This window comes from Pongo abelii, chromosome 15 (assembly GCF_028885655.2).
Source record: "Pongo abelii isolate AG06213 chromosome 15, NHGRI_mPonAbe1-v2.0_pri, whole genome shotgun sequence".
NCBI classification, from domain to species: Eukaryota; Metazoa; Chordata; class Mammalia; order Primates; family Hominidae; genus Pongo; species Pongo abelii.
In genome coordinates, this window is record NC_072000.2 from 97,116,289 (window position 1) to 97,136,347 (window position 20,059).

The 20,059-nt window shown below is 46.0% G+C and overlaps 1 protein-coding gene across 3 annotated transcripts in view; it reads right to left on the reverse strand.

The window, feature by feature from the left end:
* LGMN (legumain) overlaps positions 1–5,086 on the reverse strand; it is a 39,729-nt gene extending 34,643 nt beyond the window's left edge. Inside the window, exon 1 of one of the 3 annotated variants that reach the window (XM_063715268.1) lies at positions 4,876–5,086. The gene's annotated coding sequence lies outside the window, so the exon portion shown is untranslated. 3 annotated transcript variants of the gene reach the window in all.
* Between the last annotated feature and the right edge of the window lie 14,973 nt (positions 5,087–20,059).

Below are 20,059 nucleotides of genomic sequence, written 5' to 3' on the forward strand. Positions count from 1 at the left end.
GGATCACTTGAAGCCAGGAGTTCGAGACCAGCCTGGCCAACATGCGAAACCCCATCTCTACTAAAAATACAAAAATTAGCCAGGCATGGTAGCCTGCACCTGTAATCCCAGCTACTCGGGAGGCTGAGACATGAGAACTGCTTGAGTCCTGGAGGCAGAGGTTGCAGTGAGCCGAGATCAAACCACAGCACTCTTAAGCTGGGCAGCAAAGGGAAACTCTGTCTCAAAAAAAAAACAAAAATTATCATTATCATCATCATCATCCAACTAGATCTTAACTCAGATGAAAAATCTAGGCCAGGAGCAGTGTGGCTCACGCCTGTAATCCCAGCACTTGGAAAGGCCGAGGTGGGCGGATCACAAGGTCAAGAGATCAATGCCATCCTGGCCAACATGGTGAAACCCCATCTCTACTAAAAATACAAAAATCAGCTGGGTGTGGTGGCATGTGCCTGTAGTCCCAGCTACTTGGGAGGCTGAGGAAGGAGAATCGCTTGAACCCGGGAGGCAGAGGTTGCAGTGAGCCGAGATCGTGTCACTGCACTCCAGCCTGGTGACAGGGTAAGCTCTGTCTCAAAAAGAAAAAAAAAAAAAGAAAAAGAAAAATCTATTTTACTCAGGTTAGTTTATTGTTGTTTTTTCCTACAGAGAAAATGTGATTCATTGGCAAACTAGCTTCTAGATTAGAGCACACTCTTCACGATTATCTAATTCTAATTCATAGGAGTTATTTTATAATTCTGCATACTATGGGTAACAGCAATGCAAATAATTCTAGTCTAGACAGGCAAATGCATGTTACCAAATGTAGGTTCATTTGACTTCCTTCCCCCTCTGTAGAGAGGCCAGTTTTGTCTTTCATTTGCAAATTCAATTCAGTATTTCTAATCTACAAATTGGCTGTACTTTGCAGTCTCCAACACCTCATTAATGAGTTAAATAAAATCCTTAACACACGTTCAGTTCTACATTTTACAGAGTAATGACTTTATCTTTTTTTTAGGAAATTATCTTTTAGTATTTTTTTTTTTTTTTGAGACGGAGTTTCACTCTTGTTGCCCAGGCTGGAGTGCAACGGCACGATCTCGCCTCACCACAACCTCCGCCTCCCAGGTTCAAGCAATTCTCCTGCCTCAGCCTCCCGAGTAGCTGGGATTACAGGCACGCACCACCACGCCCGGCTAATTTTTTGTATTTTTAGTAGAGACGGGGTTTCTCCATGTTGAGGCTGGTCTCGAACTCCTGACCTCAGGTGATCCGCCCGCCTCAGCCTCCCAAAGTGCTGGGATTACAGGCGTGAGCCACCGCGCCTGGCCTATCTTTTAGTATTATGGAAAGTATAAGCAAGTAACACGTATTTCAAAAGAAGCAGTCAAAAAATGTTTTTAATCTATTAATGGTTAGAACTTAGGTTTCTAGGAAAGGAAATCTGGGTCAATGGTGGGCACAGTGTCTCCTGCCTGTAATCCCAGTACTCTGGGAGGCTGAAGCCAGAGGGTCACTTGGGCCCAGGAGTTTGAGACTGGCCTGGGCAAGATAGTGAGGCCAAGTCTCTACAAAAAATAAAAAAATTTAAAAATCCAAAAATGTCACTCAATGGTTAATAACTTCTCCACATTTTAATTTTTAATGCTTATTTGGAAATTTGAGTTTTCTTTCACCCAAATTACTATTTTTGAAACCTGGGACCAGTGCAGTTTGCAGCCTTTTCCCAAAATGACTGAGCCTAACTTTTACAGCTACATGTTAACTCAAGTTGAATTTTTACTTTAACTTTTACTTCAAGAAATTGAAGGGTGGACATTAGTGTATAGAAATGTACAAAGAATAACATAAAACACCAGTTACCTATCATCCAGACCATTCTCCGTTATTTTATAAACCCACTCATCTTTTTTCCACATGACAGATGAAATTGTTCCTTCTGTCCCATCCCATCCTCCCCACACTGCAAAGTAATCGCTATCCTAAATTAGCATTTCTTTCCAATCGATTTATTATAAAAAGATATATGCCCACTCTACAAGCATTCCCCTAGTAATGGACATTTAGGCTGTTTCCAATTTTTTAAATCATTATAAACAGTGTTGCCACAAACAACCCTAATATCCTTCCCTTTGTATACAAATGTCTCTGGCTTCTTAGTATTTTCTAGAAGTGGAACCACTGATCTTAAGATATATCCAATCTGCTAGTGGCTATACTGTTCAAAGATACACTTGCAACCAGTAGTGAATGAGAATCTCATTTTCTTTTTTTTTTTTTTTTTTTTTTGAGATGGCATGTCACTCTCTGGCCAGGCTGGAGTGCAGTGGTGCAGTCTCAGCTCACTGCAACCTCCGGCTCCCTGGTTCAAGCGATTCTCCTGCCTCAGCCTCCCAAGTAGCTGGGATTACAGGCACGTGCCACCACGCCCAGCTAATTTCTGTATTTTTTAGTAGATACGGGGTTTCACCATGTTGGCAAGGATGGTCTTGATGTCCTGACCTCGTGATCTGCCCGCCTCGGCCTCCCAAAGTGCTGGGATTACAGTTGTGAGCCACCGTGCCCAGTGAGAATCTCATTTTCTTCAAATGCTTATCATCTCTTGATAGTGTGAAACTTTGCAATTCCTAATCTGATGAATATACAATGATCTAATTATGGTTTCAATGTGCATTTCCTGGATTACAAGAAAATTTGAGTCTTATCACATGATTATTTAACCATTCAGATTTCAATACCCTCACTACATGTGACAACTTCCTCCTGATAAACTGGGATTCCAATTATGGTCTGCAAAGCAATTTGTGCAGTTAAAAAAAAAAACATGCTGGACATTTCTTCAAAAGATAGTCATCGGCTGGAAAACTCAAAAGACAGAGTTTACTTCTACACATTTCTTACTGACTAATGCTGGGTATGGCGTATTCTACCTCCTTAGAGCTCTCAGATCTTTTCTCCTCCCCTCCCACTGCAACTGTCTTTAAAACCCTTGTAATTCTCCTGGGGATTACTGCAATGACCTCCCTATCCTTAGTGTGGCCTCTCTCCAACACTTTTCCACACTACAGAGTATCTGAGATACAGATCTACAGTAAATGTGGCTTCCTGGATATGCGGGATAAACTCCAAATCTCTCACAGAAGCACAGGAAGCCCTGGAAGATGCATCTCTCTATTCTCACACTCATAAAATCCCACTACCGGCCGGGCGCGGTGGCTCACGCTTGTAATCTCAGCACTTTGGGAGGCCAAGGTGGGTGGATCATGAGGTCAGCAGATCGAGACCATCCTGGCTACACGGTGAAACCCCGTCTCTACTAAAAATACAAAAAATTAGCCGGGCGTGGTGGCGGGCGCCTGTAGTCCCAGCTACTCGGGAGGCCGAGGCAGGAGAATGGCGTGACAGTGAGCCGAGATAGCGCCACTGCACTCCAGCCTGGGCGACAGAGCGAGACTCCGTCTCAAAAAAAAAAAAAAAAACAACTACCACCCACATGAAATCCCTTTACTGCACCAGACTCCACGACTCCAGTGCAAAAGCATTGCCCTTTCTCTGCCTTCATCATGCTGTTTTCCAGATGAAACACTCTTCTCTTCCTTCATCTCACTAGGTCCTGCCCAGCCCTCAAATTCCAAGGCGAGACGTGGTGACTCATGCCTGTAATCCCAGCAGTTTGGGAGGCTGAGGCAGGCGGATCACTTGTCAGGAGTTCGAGACCAGCCTGGCCAACATGGTGAAACCTCGTCTCTACTAAAAACACAAAAATTAGCCGGGCATGGTGGCAGGTGCCTGCAATCCCAGAACTCGGGAGGCTGAGACAGGAGAATCGTTTGAACCGGAAAGGTAGAGGTTGCAGTTAGCCGAGACCGCACCACTGCACTCCAGCCTGGGCGACGGAGTGAGTCTCCGTCTCAAAAACAAAACAAAACAAACCAAAAAAACACATAAACTCCACTCAAGCCTCCCCACCTCTGCGAAGCCTCAACCTCTCCCACAAGTTAGGGTTAGATGCTGCCCCTGTACACACCTGTATACTCCAGCCCTTTAACACTGGAACTGTTCACTAGAGATTGTCTCTCCCCAAAAAGCTTAGTAAGGCTCGAAAATGTTTGCTATGCAAGTCCCAGAGTAAAGAAAGCTGGGCTACTCCATTCACCACATACCACAGGGCTAGTCAACTACCCTGGGCACTCCTTTTCATCTATAAAACAAAGCACGTGACACAAAGTTTCTTCTTCCAGCCCCCAGATACTATAATGCTTGGCATAGAACACTCCACGTAGGTATAACCTCAAACCAAATAGGGACGGGAAAAGAAACCAGTTAACTTTCACTTCCAAGATTGATGCGGGTGGTCCTGAAACTCTCACCAGCTCAAACCTCCCAGAACCAGAGCTTCCCTGACTTCTCTAAATAGATGTCTTTATAAGCCTGGGTATTTTTGTTGTCGTCGTTAATAGCCCTTTCCCACGGGTGCAATCCTCCACATTAAAAGCATCAAAAGTCTGAACTGTTCCTAGGTCGTAAAGGCTGGAACCAAGCCCCAGTCCCTGTTGGAGCCCTTGGCTGTGGTATCTCAGCAAATCCCGTCTCCTCCCGCGCCTTAGTTTCCTCCTCCAGAGAACTGCGCCCTTCCAGCCACAACACGCGTGAGAAACGAGAAACCTCCACCCCCAGCCCCACCAAGCAGAGAGGCCACAGGGTTTCCCTTCCCTCGGGATTCACTGTTTCCCGAAATTCCCCCTCGCACGGTGAGAAACTGATTACTCAGAAAGGGACGGGAAAAATGAAAATCCCAGCCCTGAGGTCGAGAGCCTCAGAGAGCAGACTGGAGGCCCTGGCCTCGGGGGTGGGGACTGAACCCGGTTCTGTGCTGGGGCTCCCGGTTACCTGTGGCAGGCGACCGTGGTGGCAGTGGTGGCGGCGGCGGTGAGTGACCGCGGTGGTGGCGCCGGCGGGACCGTGAGAACTCGCGGCGGCACGCAGCCTCACACCAAACACCCACGACGTCCGCACTGCTGTGATTGCTGCGGGCGCCGCCGCTCCTCGCTTAAGGGCCACTGTGCGGCGGTGACTGGTGGAGCTATGGGATGTGGCATCTGCCAAAACCAATGAGAGGAGAGGACGAGGCCGGCGAGCCAAAGGGACTACAAATCCCAGTGTGCACGGGCAGGGGCTTCTGGGCTGGGCGCGGGGGTGGAGGGGCAGCAGTTGCGCACTGAAGTGAGGTGGGGAATCCGAGGTACTTGAGGTCTGGGGGAGCGGTGATCCCAGAAGCATCTACCGAAAGATCATACCAGCTCTTGGAGCAAACCTGTCTGCACATTGGAGCCACTTAGGAAAGCCTCAAAAATATTGATGCCCCTGTGAAAATAAAATTGAAAAGCTGTTGGAACCCCCCACACACCGAAAAAACACTTTAAGCCTTGAAGTGACTGTAATGTCAGTCACGTATGCTTACAACTTCTATTCCCACATTATATTCTCGCTTTCTTTTATTGAAAAATGTCTAGGGAGAATTAAACGACTTCAGGGACAAAAGCTCCTGCCTTGTTAAGTAATGAACATTGTTATAGATTACAACTTCTTCCCTCTGTTATCCTGTTTTGCTTAGACCAGAGACATAAAACCCATGATTATTACACCCTGTGTAAAAAATGTTCAATGTTCCCTTCCCAAAAAGAAACCAATAACCAATCAAATTGCTGTACCTGTGTGCCAACCTTGTAGGAATACTGTTATCCTGCTCAAAACTCCTATCTCTACCTGTATAAATGAAATCTTAACTTCCCTATTTTAGAATGCCAGATCCATTCCTTTGGAGTTGGTGTTTCTGGGTGGTCCATCCTCACACTTTACGCTTAAATAAACTCTATTTTAGGTTGACACCTCCGCCTTACCCCCAGGAATTGTGAGTTTGTTGGTTTGCATGTGGTCTGGGTTTTGGAATCTTTAGAAAGCCTCAGGTGATTTGGACCCGTTTAGTCCCCATAACAACCCTTTTAAGAGGGAAAGACAGTTATTGTCACCCAAGCTTTACAGATAGGGCAACTGAAGGAGGTTAAGTCAGGGAGGTTAAGTTAATTTTGCAAAGGTCACATATGTCTTAAGTGTCAGAGCCAGAACTATGACCTAAGCAGTATGGTTCCAGAATCCCAACCTCTTACTTCCTACACAATGCTACTTCTCAAATGTTTGGTGTTGTTGCCTCCCAAGGAACTTAAGAGAAAAACAAACTATGATCCATTCGAGTGCCATGTAGTGAGGCTCAGTCAATTGAGTTAAATGGAATTAATGTGATGGAGTATGTGCAGTCCTGCTCAAGGACATTCCAGCACAAGGGTTCGGGCTACCTTCACGGGTTGTCTCATGTGGTCTTCTTCTACAGTCTTTTTTTACAGTAAGTCATAGATCAGCACACTGCTGTCACCTATTTTTGTAAATAAAAGCTTATAAGAACACAGCCACACCCATTGATTTAGGTATTATTGAGAGGTGAAGCCAGCTGGGCTTCTGGGTCAGGTGGGGACTTGGAGAACTTTTCTGTCTAGCTAGAGGATTGTAAACACACCAATCAGTGCTCTGTGTCTAGCTAAAGGTCTGTAAATGCACCAATCAGCACTCTGTAAAAACGCACCAATCAGCGCTGTGTCTAGCTAAAGCTTTGTAAATGCACCAATCAGCACTCTGTAAAAACAGACCAATCAGTACTCTGTAAAATGGGCCAATCAGTGCTCTGTAAGATGGACCAAACAGCAGGATGTGGGCGGGGCCAAATAAGAGACTAAAAGCTGGCCACCCGACACAGCCGCGGCAACCTGCTTGGGTCCAGTTCTGTGCTGAGGAGTCTTTGTTCTTTTGCTTTTTGTAATTAATCTTGCTGCTGCTCACTCTTTGGGTCCGCACTACCTTTATGAGCTGCAATGCTCACTGCGAAGGTCTGCAGCTTCACTCCTGAAGCCAGCAAGACCACAAGCCCACTGGGAGAAACAAACAACTCCGGACCTGCCACCTTTAAGAGCTGTAACACTCACTGTGAAGGTCTGCGGCTTCACTCCTGAAGTCAGTGGGACCAGGAAGCCACCAGAAGGAAGAAACTCAGGAGGCAGCTGAACATCTGAAGGAACAAACTCCGGACACACCATCTTTAAGAACTGTAACTCGCGGGCACAGTGTCTCATGCCTATAATCCCAGCACTTTGGGAGGCTGAGAGGGGCGGATCCTGAGGTCAGGAGACCATCCTGGCTAACATGGTGAAATCCTGTCTCTACTAAAAATACAAAAAATTAGCTGGGTGTGGTGGCGGGCGCCTGTAGTCCCAGCTAACTCGGGAGGGTGAGGCAGGAGAATGGCGTGAACCTGGGAGGTGGAGCTTGCAGTGATCCGAGATGGCGCCACTGCACTCCAGTCTGGGCCACAGAGCAAGACTCAGGTTTTTTGTTTGTTTGTTTGTTTTGTTTTGTTTTAGAGGAACCCTCACCGTGAGGGTCCGCAGCTTCATTCTTGAAGACAGCGAGACCAAGAACCCACCAGAAGTAACCAATTCAGGACACATTATCTCTGGCTATTTTTACAAATAAGACAGAGTTGAATATTAATAGCTATGTGAGAAGCCTTATGGCCCACAAAGCTGAAAACGTCTGCTGTCTGACTCTTCACACAAGGGAAGTTGCCAAACCCTGGGTTAAGTACATGGTCCAGCATCATAGCTTTGAAGTGACTTTGGGCTTCAACCCCAGATCTGCCCAAGCCTTTTGCCAACTCTCATGAGTGCTGTGCTTTCGCAGTCTTCTGCAATGGGGAGCATCAAGAGTTCATTCATCTGTTTATTCCACAACACATTTAGTAGGTGCACCTTTTATGCCAGGTGCAGCTGAGCATTGAGATAAAAAGGAGTTTATTCCTTCCCCTCAGGAATTCACTGTCTAGGAAGTGAGGCAGAGTGTGTCCTTAACCACTGCCTAATTGAGAATAAATCGTGGCCTTTGCCTGATTAAGGCTTTAACGGTTGAAGTTGGGATAAAAATAGTAGCCTGCCGCTGGGTGCAGTGGCTAATTCCTGTAATCCCATCACTTTGGGAAGCCAAGACAGGAGGATTGCTTGAGGCCAGGGATTCAAGACCTGCCTGGGCAATATAGTGACACCTTGTCTGTATCAAAAATTTAAAAAATCAGCCGCATGTGGTGATGCACACCTGTGGTCCCAACTAATTGGGAGGCTGAGGGCAGGAACATTACTTGAGCCTGGGAGCTAGAGGCTACAGTGAGCTATGATCATACTGCTGCACTCCAGCCTGGGCAACAGTGAGACCATGTCTCTAAATAAAAACAGTAGCCTGATGCCTGGCGTATTTAAGCAAACACAGGACAAGCGATAACCCTCTTGGTCTCCCTCAGCAACAGTGTGGGCTGAGAGCTCAAAGTCTGAACAAGACAGGGTGGCTGCAAGTTGTGGACTAATGGGAGGGGTTACTGGAGGTTGCCACGGTGATGATGCAGGCTAGCCCCAAAAGAGGCTTAGGCCAGCAGCAAAGAGGAGGCTGAGATGAGAGAGGCCTGGAGTAGGGATCGGGTGCATATGCTGAGCTCTGCCATCAAGGTACCTGGATTCAAATCCCAACTCTACCACTTACAAGCTGTGTGAGCTGAGCAAGTTACTTAGTTTCTCAGCGCCTGGTTTTTCCCAAGTGTAAAATGGAAAAAACAGTACCTACTTCATAAGGTCTCTCTGTGGATTAAATTTGTTCACACAGTGCGTAGACCAAGTCAGTGCCCCATACTCATTAGCTACTCCCTGAGTTCAGAGGATCTCTTTGGCTGCTGGGTTGTAACTTGAGAATTCCACTGAGGAAAACAAGGCAGGAATCTGTGGCCTTGGGAAGTGCCCGTGCTCCTGTTTCTGCTCATGGGATGACAGTACTGCGTAGAAAGTGCTGAGCCCACAGGAAACACCAGGAGCAGAGGTGGGCACTGAAATAGCCCTGGGTGGCAGGAAGGGGTAGGTGGCAGGAAGGTGGCAGGCTCCCTGTGTTTAGATAGGCATGAGGACCTCTCCCTCAAATGCCCCCAGCAGAATTCTCACAAGAAAAGTCATGTCTGGGACTTTTGCTACCATACCACGCAACCAGAGGTTAGTGAGACTGGTGCCAGGTGTGAATAAGTGACATCATGAGAATGTGGCGGATAACTGATCAACAGAGACAACAGCACCAAGGAGTAATTTCAGAATAAGAATCTTTTTAAAAATCTAATAATGAGGCTGGACTCGGTGGCTCATGCCTGTAATCTCAGCACTTTGGGAGGCCGAGATGGGCAGATCACCTGAGGTCAGGAGTTCAAGACCAGCCTGACCAACACGGTGAAATCCCGTCTCTACTAAAAATACAAAAAATTAGCCAGGTGTGGTGGCGCGTGCCTGTAATCCCAGCTACTAGGGAGGCTGAGACAGGAGAATTGCTTGAATCCAGGAGGCAGAGGTTGCAATGAGCTGAATCACACCACTGCACTCTAGCCTGTCTCAAAAAAGAAAAATCTAATAATGGGAGATTGAGTGAGAGGTTAAGATTATAAAGCAACAATTGGAGACTGTGAAATGTACTGGTTAGGTTTAGAGAAGAGTTTCTCTACCTGATATGGTTTGGATCTGTGTCCCTACCAAATCTCATGTTGAATTGTAATCCCCAAGGTTGGAAGCAGGGCCTGGTGGGAGGTGACTGAATCATGGGGATGGTTTCTCATGAATGGTTTAGCACCGTCTTCCTTGGTACTGTCCTGGAGATAGTGAGTAAGTTCTCCCGAGGTCAGATCATTTAAAAGTTCATGGCACCTCCCTGCTCTCTCTCTTCCTCCTGCGTCAGCCATGTGAAGTGCTGGTTCCCCCTTTGCCTTCTGCCATGATTGGGAGCTTCCTGAGGAATCCCCAGAAGCAGAAGTCAATGTGTTTCCTGTACAGCTTGCAGAACCGTGAGCCAATTAAACCTCTTTTCTTTATAAATTACCTAGTCTCGGGTATTTCTTTATGGCAGTGTGAGAACTAATACGCTACCTCAGCACTATGGACATTTGGAAGTGGGTAATTCTTTGTTTTTGTTTTTGTGGGTTTCTGTTTGGTTTGATTTTGGGCGGTGTTGATTCTTTGTTGTTGGGGGAGCTGTCCTGTGCATTGCAGAGTGTTTAGTAGCATCCCTGGCCTCTGCCCACCTGATGATACTAGCATCCCTCCTCCGAGTTGTTAGAACCAAAAGTGTCTTCAGACAGTCCCAAAAATACCCTGGAGGTGGGCAAAATGTTCACCACACCCCCCATGTTGAGAACCACTGGTTTATAGAGGGAGTTAACATATTCATTCATTCATTTTGCTTGATGTAATGATTAGAGGTGAGGACTCTGGGCTGGTCGCGGTGGCTCACGCCTGTGATCCCAGCACTTTGGAAGGCTGAGGTGGGCAGATCACTTGAGCTCAGGATCAAGACCAGCCTGGGCAACATGGTGAAACCCCATCTTTACTAAAAATACAAAAATCTAGCTGGGTGTGGTAGTGTGCACCTGTAGTCCCAGCTACTCAAGAGGCTGAGGCAGGAGAATTGCTTGAGCCCAGGAGGCGGAGGTTGCAATGAGCTGAGATCACGCCACTGCACTCCAGCCTGGGCAACAGAGCAAGTCTTTGCCTCCAAAAAGTAAAATAAAATTTAAAAAATAAAGGTGTGGGCTCTGGATCCAGATTGCCTGGGTTTATATTCCAGCTCTGGCAATTACTGACTGTGTTACCTTGGACAATTATTATACCTGTCTGTGCTTCAGGTTCTTCATTTATAAAATAGGAAATGATCATTACAGTGCTCTATTTCATAGGGTTGTTGCAAATATGAAATGAGTTAGTATATGTAAAAAAAAAAAAAAACCTAAGAACGGGGTCTAACCATGCGTCAGCTACTTACTGAGTGCATAAGTATCAGGCACTCGCCTGCTCTCTCAGGGTTGCCACAGTCAATTCTCCCCACCATAGATAGAGTCAAATGTGAATATTTCAATTGAAGTGTAAAACATAGGGAAAAATGCTCAAACTATAAATGCATGGTTCAATAAATAAAGTTTCAGAAAATGAAACACCCGGATAATCAACACTCAGAAAATTGAACCTAGGAGCACTCCAGAAGTTTCCCTTGGGCCTCCTTCAGAGGATTTTTTTTTTTTTTTTTACTTCTCCTGTGTATTTAATTATGCTGTTTCCTTTGGTCCCCAGCTCCCTTTTTAAAAAAATTCTGACCAAGCACTATTTATTCTTTACTAAAAATTTTCTTTTTAAATTTTTTAATTGTAGTAAATGCATATATAACAAAATTTGTAATTTTAATGATTTTTAAGTGTGTAGTTCAGTGGCATTAATTAAATCCACATTGTTGTGCAACCATCACCACTGTTTCTAAAAGTTTTCATCATAATTCCAGCTCATTCATTCCATCCTTCCTAAAATAAATCCTGCCCAGTTAATATCACCTGATTTCTGCTTAGCCCCACGACCTCATTTACTGCCACCTCACTTGCTCCACTCCAGCCACTATGGCCTTCTTGTCTTTGTATTTGCAGTTTCCAGTTCCTAGAATGCCTTTCCCCTTCCAGTTGCACAGCTGGCTTCTACCCAAATGGCACATCCCTCTTAGAGAGGCTGTCCTGAGCCGTGGACCTAAAACAGCTACAAACCTCCATCACGCTTCAGCCTTCAACCTTGCTTTACTACCTGACTATGTACACTTGTTTGTTTATTTCCTGGCTCACCACTAAAATTTAAACTGTTTAAAAGCAGGGGCCCAGCCTATCTTATTTATTTTTATACCCCCAATGCTCAAAATAATACCTGTTATATAGTCAGTGCCCAGTGAATATATGTCAACTCAATTCCATGCTATGATGAATGGAAGGGAAGTGTGCTGTGCTCCTCTGCACAGAAGAGACACCATTTCTTCCTCGTCGCTTTTTAAGGATTTCCAGTCAATCAATACACATTAATTTAACTCTGTGGTAGGCAGTATTCTAAGTGTGGCCCCAATAACACTCATCTGTGCATAATCTCCTCCCCTCTGAGAATGGGTGAAACCTCAGAATATGATGACATCTCACTCTGGTGATTATGTCATGTTTTGGCAAAAGAGAGATTATCTGGGAAGGCAGGCCTACTCACATGAGCTCCTTAAAGCTGAGAGTTTTCTCTTGCTGGTAGTAGAGAGGTTCACTGGTGGTTTGAAGTTACAGGGGTCATGGGCATACTGGCAGCCCTAAGGAGCTAAGAGAGCCCCTGACTGACAGCCAGCAAGGAAATGGGGCCCTCGGCTTTACAATGGCAGGGAATGGAATTCAGCCAACAACCTGAAGGAGATTGGAAGTGGATTCTTCCCCAGAGCCTCCAGAGAAGAGCCCAGAATGGTGTCAAAGAAATCATTATTCAATGACACTTGTTAAAACATGGTAAAGAAGACTTTATTCAGGACCCTCAAGATATAGGGACTGCTGCAATGGGATTTTGCAGTAGGAAAGAAAGAGATTGGACTCAACTCCAAATACAGCAAGTAGGACTCTACAGCTGTCCTTAGTCTGTTTTCTGCTGCTATGACAGAATACCTGGCCAGGTATGGTGTCTCATGCCTGTAATCCCAGCACTTTGGGAGGCCAAGGCAGGTGGATCACGAGGTCAGGAGTTTGAGAACAGACTGGCCAACATGGTGAAACCCTGTCTCTACTAAAAATACAAAAATTAGCCAAGCGTAGTGGTGCATGCCTGTAGTCCCAGCTACTCAGGAGGCTGAGGCAGGAGAATTACTTGAACCTGGGAGGCAGAGGTTGCAGTGAGCCAAGATTGCACCACTGCACTCCAGCCTGGGCGACAGAGCAAGACTCCATCTCGGGAAAAAAACAAAAAACAAAAAACAAACAAACAAACAAACAAACAAATAGAATACCACATGCTGGATGATTCATAAAGAAAAGAGATTTATTTAGCTCATGATACTGGAGGCTGGGAAGTCCAAGACTGAGGGCACATCTGGTGAGGGGGCTCTCTTGCTGCAACATAACATGGTAGAAGGCATCACATGGTGTTGAGTGGGCATGAAAGACAGAAAGAAGTGGACCAAATTTCCTTCTTTTATCAGGAGCCCATTCCCACAAGAACTCACTCACTCCTGCAATAATGGCATTAATTCATTCAAGAAGGCAGAGCCCTCATGACTAATCACTTCTTAAAGTTTCCAATCTCTCTTTTTTTTTTTTTTTTTTTTTTTTTTTGCGATGGAATCTTGCTCTGTCACCCAGGCTGGAGTGCAGTGGTGCGATCTCAGCTGACCACAACCTCCGCCTCCCGGGTTCAAGCAATTCCCCTGCCTCGGCCTCCTGAGTACCTGGGACTACAGGCGCATGCCACCACGCCCAGCTAATTTTTTGTATTTTAGTAGAGACAGGGTTTACCATGTTGGCCAGGATGGTCTTGATCTCCTGACCTCGTGATCTGCCTGCCTCAGCCTCCCAGAGTGCTGGGATTACAGGCGTAAGCCACTGCACCTGGCCCCAATCTCTTAATATCATCAAAATAGCAATTAAATTTCAACATGAATTTTGGAGGGGACATCCAAACCATAGCAATAACCAAAAAGCAGGGTGGGGGACAGTGGATAAAAAATTACTAAGATGAAATATCAGGATTAAGGGGGATTCTGGCAAAACCTACATAACAGGAATTTTGCTGAAGATGGTCTAAGTTATTGGACATCACCTGGAAGATGAGGGAGGATGAGGAACCCGATCAGATAAATCAGCTATCGAGGATGATCAGATATGGAGGATGAGGGGTTCTTACCAAACTGACTTAGCAGGGTTCTTACTAAAACTGGATTTTACAAGGAAGGGCACAGATGGGCCTAGGAGAAGGTTCAGGAGCCTGACCAAAATTTGATCAAGTAGAGAATCTTTGTCCCTGCCCAATCTGTTGATTTTGGCCTGTGAGATCCTAATCAGAAAGCCCAGTTTCATTCCTCTGAACTTCTCACCCACAGAACTGAGATAATAGATAGGTGTTGTTTTAAGCTGGTAAACTTGTGCTATTTCTTATACCGCAATAGGAAACTAATACAAACTCCTACTGTGCAGTCAGCACTATGCACACACAATGGGGAATTTCAAAGAGCTTATAGTGGGGTTGAATAAATACAAAGGGGATGAGATTTGCCTCCTGTATTCTGTTGTCACTGGAAGAACCCTTGGAGCTGCATTTCCCCATCATTTGTCCCACCTCTCGAAGCCCCAGGAAGCTCTGGACCACCCTGATTCATGGGCCCCACCAGTTCCCCTCCCCAGACACTGCCCACATGTCCTCCCACTCTTAGACAAGTGCCTCAACCATTTGAAAAGTAAAACTCTGATATAGTATGGCTGTGTTCCCACCATCTCATCTTGAATTGTAGTTCCCATAATCCCCACGTGTCATGGGAGGGAGCAGGTGGAGATAACTGAATCATGGGGGCAGTTTCCTCCATCCTGTTCTCATGATAGTGAGTGAGTTCTCACGAGATCCGATTTTTTTTTAATTCTATTATTGATCTGATGGTTTTATAAGGGGCTTCCCCCTTCCCTGGGTACTCATACTTCTCCTCCATGCTGCCATATGGAGAAGGACATGTTTGCCTCCCCTTCCACCATAATTGTAAGTTTCTTGAGGCCTCCCCAGCCACACTGAACTGTGAGTCAATTAAACCTCTTTCCTTTATAAAAACCCAGTCTCAAGTATGTCTTTATTAGCAGCGTGAGAACAGGCTAATACAAACTCATATTTGGATTGGCATGGTGATCTTTTAAGAGCAATCTTGAGGTTGATAATGAGCCCTCTATATTTTGTACAGTATTTGACATTGGAACAGAGACTGCCATCTCTTATTATAATCTATGTTCTCTTCTTCCTCCTGGGCACATTGCTAGATCACATTTGGCTATTGGCACAGTTGGCTGTGGCCATGTGACTGAGTTTCAGCCAATAAAATGTAAGAATCTCAATTCCTATGAGATCAGGAACCACTTTTAGGCCCAGCCCATAAACACTTCTCACTGTGTTCTTCCACACTCCTTCTTCTGAAATGGCCCTGGAAGCCATGTGTTAAGTTAGCAGAACTTCCTTCAGCTTGAGTTCCTGTGTGATTATTTGGAATACATGTTCACCTACCTAGGACTGTTATGTGAACAAGAAATAAACCAATATTGTGTTTAAGCCATTATATATTTTGGGGCTACTTGTTACAGTAGTTAGCCTACCCCAGTGGTTCTCAGAGTGTGGTCCTTGGGCCAGCATCACCTGGGGACTTGTTAGAAATGCGAGTTCCTGGGACTCAGTCCATATATTGCCTCCTCCCAAAATTGTCTACTTTCTAATCCCCAGAATCTGTGAGTATATTACCTTCCATGGCAAAAGGCATTTTCCAATGTGATGAAGACTTTGAGATGGGAGATTATCTTGGATTACCTAGGTGTAGGCCCAGTGAAATCACAAGGACCCTTATAAAGAAAGGCAGGAAGATCAGATTAAGAGGAGATGTGATGATGAAGTGGCTACATTGTCTGGGGTAAATAAATACCTGGGGTTCGTCATCTCATGCCAGGAAAATTTAGGACATGGACACACACGAGGAGTTTAGGAGCGGAGGTTTAATAGGCAAGAGAAAGGGAAAGAAAGAGACACAGAAAACAGCTCTCTCTCTCTTTAGTGAGAGAGAGGAGACTTCCCAGAGGAGAAGGTTAGCAGGTGGTGAATGCACTGGATTTTATAGTCAGGCTTGAAGAGGCAGTGTCTGATTTACACAGAGCTCACAGATTGCTTCAATCAGGTATGACATTTACAAGGCTGGCCACCCCCCCTCCCCAGTTTTATTATGCACAAGAACTTTCCCCTTGGCCAGTGCCATCTTGTCTGCTCCTTACTGTACACGTGGCTGGCAAAGAAGGGAAGATGGAGCCACTATTTTGAACATGATTGGCACAACTGCTGGCATCTATGTTTGCAGCTCGATTTTATAGGCCCCACTTTGTTAGAAAGGAAAATAATTTGGGGCTGCTTTTCATTAAAAGGAAAACCTTACTGAGGACTTTCATACCCTCGCTATCTGCCTATGTAATTTCTTCTTAACTCCTGTATCAATGATAGGAGTGTCAGGCCTCTGAGCCAAAGCTCAGCCATTATAACCTCTGTGACCTGCACATACACATCCAGTTGGCCTGCAGGAGCCGAGAAGTCTGGAGCAGACAAAAAACCACAAAGTAGTAAAACACCCAGATCCTGCCTTAACTGATTAACCAAAATTACAACAGTTTACCATTGTGACTTGTCCCTGCCCTATCTTAGCTATCAATCAACTTTGTGACATTCTTCTTCTGGACAATAAGTCTTATGATCTCCCCACCATGTACCTTGCGACCCCCCCACCTCCGCTAACAATAGATAACCACCTTTTACTGTAATTTTCCATTACCTACCCAACTCCTATAAAGCAACCCCTTCCCCATCTCCCTTCGCTGACTCTCTTTTTGGACTCAGCCCACCTGCACCCAGGTGAATTAAAAGCTTTATTGCTCACACAAAGCCTGTTTGGTGGTTTCTTCACATGGACGTGCTTGACATTTGGTGCCGTGACTCAGATTGGGGGACCTCCCTTGGGAGATCAATCCCCTGTCTTCCTGCTATTTGCTTTGTGAGAGAATCCACCTATGACCTCAGGTCCTCAGACCAGCCCAAGAAACACCTCACTGATTTTAAAATGGGTAAGCGGCATCTTTTTATTCTCTTCTCCAACCTCTCTCGCTATCTCTCAACCTCTTTCTCCTTTCAATTTCGGCGTCACCCTTCACTGTCTCTCTTCCCTTCATTTCCTTTCCCCTTCTGGTAGAGACAGCGGAGATGTGTTTTATCCGTGGACCCAAAACGCCGGCACCGGTCATGGACTCGGGAAGACAGTCTTCCCTTGGTGTGTAATCACTGTGGGGATGCCTGCCTGATTATTCAACCGCATTCCAGAGGTGTTTGATCACTGTGGGGACACCTGCCTTGATCCTCCATCTCGGTGTCAAGTACTACCTCCCCTGGGTGGCAAGTACCACCCCTCCCCGCTTTCTTCCTGTCTGTACCCCCTCTTTTCTCTGAACTTACCTTTTTACTATGGGCAACCTTCCACCCTCCATTCCTCCTTTTTCCCCCTTAGCCTGTGTTCTTGAAAACTTAAAACCTCTTCAACCCTCACCTGACCTAAAACCTAAGCGTCTTATTTCCTTTTGCAGCACCACTTGGCCCCAATACAAACTTGATAATGACTCTAAATGGCCAGAAAACAGCACTTTTGATTCATCCATCCTACAAGATCTAGGTAATTTTGTCATAAAATGGGCAAATCGTCTGAGGTGCCTTACATCCACGCATTCTTTACACATCGGTCCCTTCCTAGCCTCTGCTCCCAATGCGATTCATCCCAAAACTTTCTTCTTTCTCTCCCGTCTGTTTCTTCAGTCTCTAGCCCAACCTCAGAGTCCTCTGAATCCTCCTTTTCTGCAGACCCCTCTGACCTCTCTCCCCCTCCCCAGACCACTCCTCAGCAGGCTGAATCAAGTCCCAATTCTTCCTCAACCTCCGCTCCTCCACCTTATAACCCTTCTGTCACCTCCCCTCCCCACACCCGGCCCGGGTTACAATTTCGCTCTGTGGCAAATACTCCCCCACTTGCCCAACAATTTCCTCTTCAAGAGGTGGCTGGAGCTGAGGGCATTGTCAGAGTGCATGTGCCATTTTCTCTATCAGACCTTTCCCAAATTAATCAACGCTTAGGCTCCTTCCCCCTCAGACCCCACCAGATATATACAAGAATTCCAATATTTAACTCAGTCGTACAATTTAACCTGGAGTGACTTAAATGTCATTCTAACTTCTGCCCTCTCCCCAGATGAACGAGAAAGAGTATTTCCTCTGGCCCAGTCCCATGCAGACACCTGCTGGCATCATGAGCCAGACCTTCAAGAAGGCATTAGGGCAGTTCCCTGAGAAGATCCCCGATGGGAATATCAGGCAGGTTCCCCAGGTATAGCTAGGTGAGATTACATGATTTCCTGCCTAGTTGAAGGGCTTAAAAAGGCAGCATACAAAGCTGTTAATTATGACAAACTTAAGGAAACTACCTAAGGTAAAGATGAAAACCCAGCCCAATTCATGGCTCGTTTGGCAGCAACCCTGAGACGCTTTACAGCCTTAGACCCAGAGGGGCCAGAAGGCTGTCTTATTCTCAATATGCATTTTATCACCCAGTCAGCTCCTGACATTAGAAAAAAGCTTGAAAAATTAGAATTTGGCCCTCAAACGCCACAACAGGAATTAATCAACCTCGCATTCAAGGTGTACACTAATAAGGAAGAGGCAGCCAAGTGGCAACACATTTCTGAGTTACAATTACTTGCCTTTGCTGTGAGACAAAACCCAGCTGCACCTCCAGCACAAAAAAACTACAAAACGCCGAAGCCACAGCGGTCAGGCATTCCTACAGGACCTCCTCCCTCAGGATCTTGCTTCAAGTGCCAGAAATCTGGCCACTGCCCCAAGGAATGCCCACAGCCCAGGATTCCTCCCAAGCCGTGTCCCATCTGTGCAGGGACCCACTGGAAATCAGACTGCCCAGCTCGCCCAGCAGCCACTCCTAGAGCCCCTAAAGCTCTGGCCCAAGGCTCTCTGACTGACTCCTTGCCAGATCTGCTTGGCTTCGTGGCTGAAGACTGACACTGCCTAATCGCCTCGGAAGCCCCCTGGACCATCATGGACCCCGAGCTTTGGGTAACTCTCACAGTGGAGGGTAAGTCTGTCCCCTTTCTAATCAATACAGGGGCTACCCATTCCACATTACCTTCTTTTCAAGGGCCTGTTCCCCTTGCCCCCATAACTGTTGTGGGTATTGATGGCCAGGCTTCTAAACCTCTTAAAACTCCCCAACTTTGGTGTCAACTTGGACAACATTCTTTTATGCACTCCTTTTTAGTTATCCCCCCTCCCAGTTCCCTTATTAGGCAGAGACATTTTAACCAAATTATCTGCTTCCCTGACTATTCCTGGGCTACAGCCACACCTCATTGCTGTCCTTCTTCCCAACCCAAAGCCTCCTTCGCCTCTTCCCCTTGTATCCCCCGACCTTAACCCACAAGTATGGGACACCTCTACGCCCTCCCTGGCAACCAATCACACGCTCATTACTATCCCATTAAAACCTAATCACCCTTACCCAGCTCAATGCCAGTATCCATCCAACAGCAGGCTTTAAAAAGACTGAAGCCTGTTATCACTCGCCTGCTACAGCATGGGCTTCTATAGCCTACAAACTCTCCTTACAATTCCCCCATTTTGCCTGTCCCCAAAACCGGACAAGTCTTACAGGTTAGTTCAGGATCTGTGCCTTATCAAGCAAATTGTTTTGCCTATCCACCCTGTGGTGCCCAACCCATACACTCTTTTGTCCTCAATACCTTCCTCCACAACTCACTATTCCGTTCTTGATCTTAAAGATGCCTTTTTCACTATTCCCCTGCACCTCTCGTCCCAGCCTCTCTTTACTTTTACCTGGACTGACCCTGACACCCATCAGTCCCAGCAGCTTATCTGGGCTGTACTGCCACAAGCCTTCAGGGACAGCCCTCATTATTTCAGCCAAGCTCTTTCTCATGATTTACTTTCTTTCCATCCCTCCGCTTCTCACCTTATTCAATATATTGATACCTTCTACTTTGTAGCCCCTCCTTTGAATCCTCTTAGCAAGATACTTTTCAACATTTATTCTCCGAGGGATATCGGGTATCCCCCTCCAAAGCTCAAATTTCTTCCCCATTCATTACCTACCTCAGCATAATTCTTCATAAAAACAAGCGTGCTCTCCCTGCCAATTGTGTCCAGCTGGTCTCTCAAACACCAACTTATCCCAGGAGACAGGGACTATTGCACATATTATCTTTCCTGTATAGGGTCTGCAAACAGGACTATTCTACTCCTCAATTCAAAATGCCACTCACACCATTGGGAAA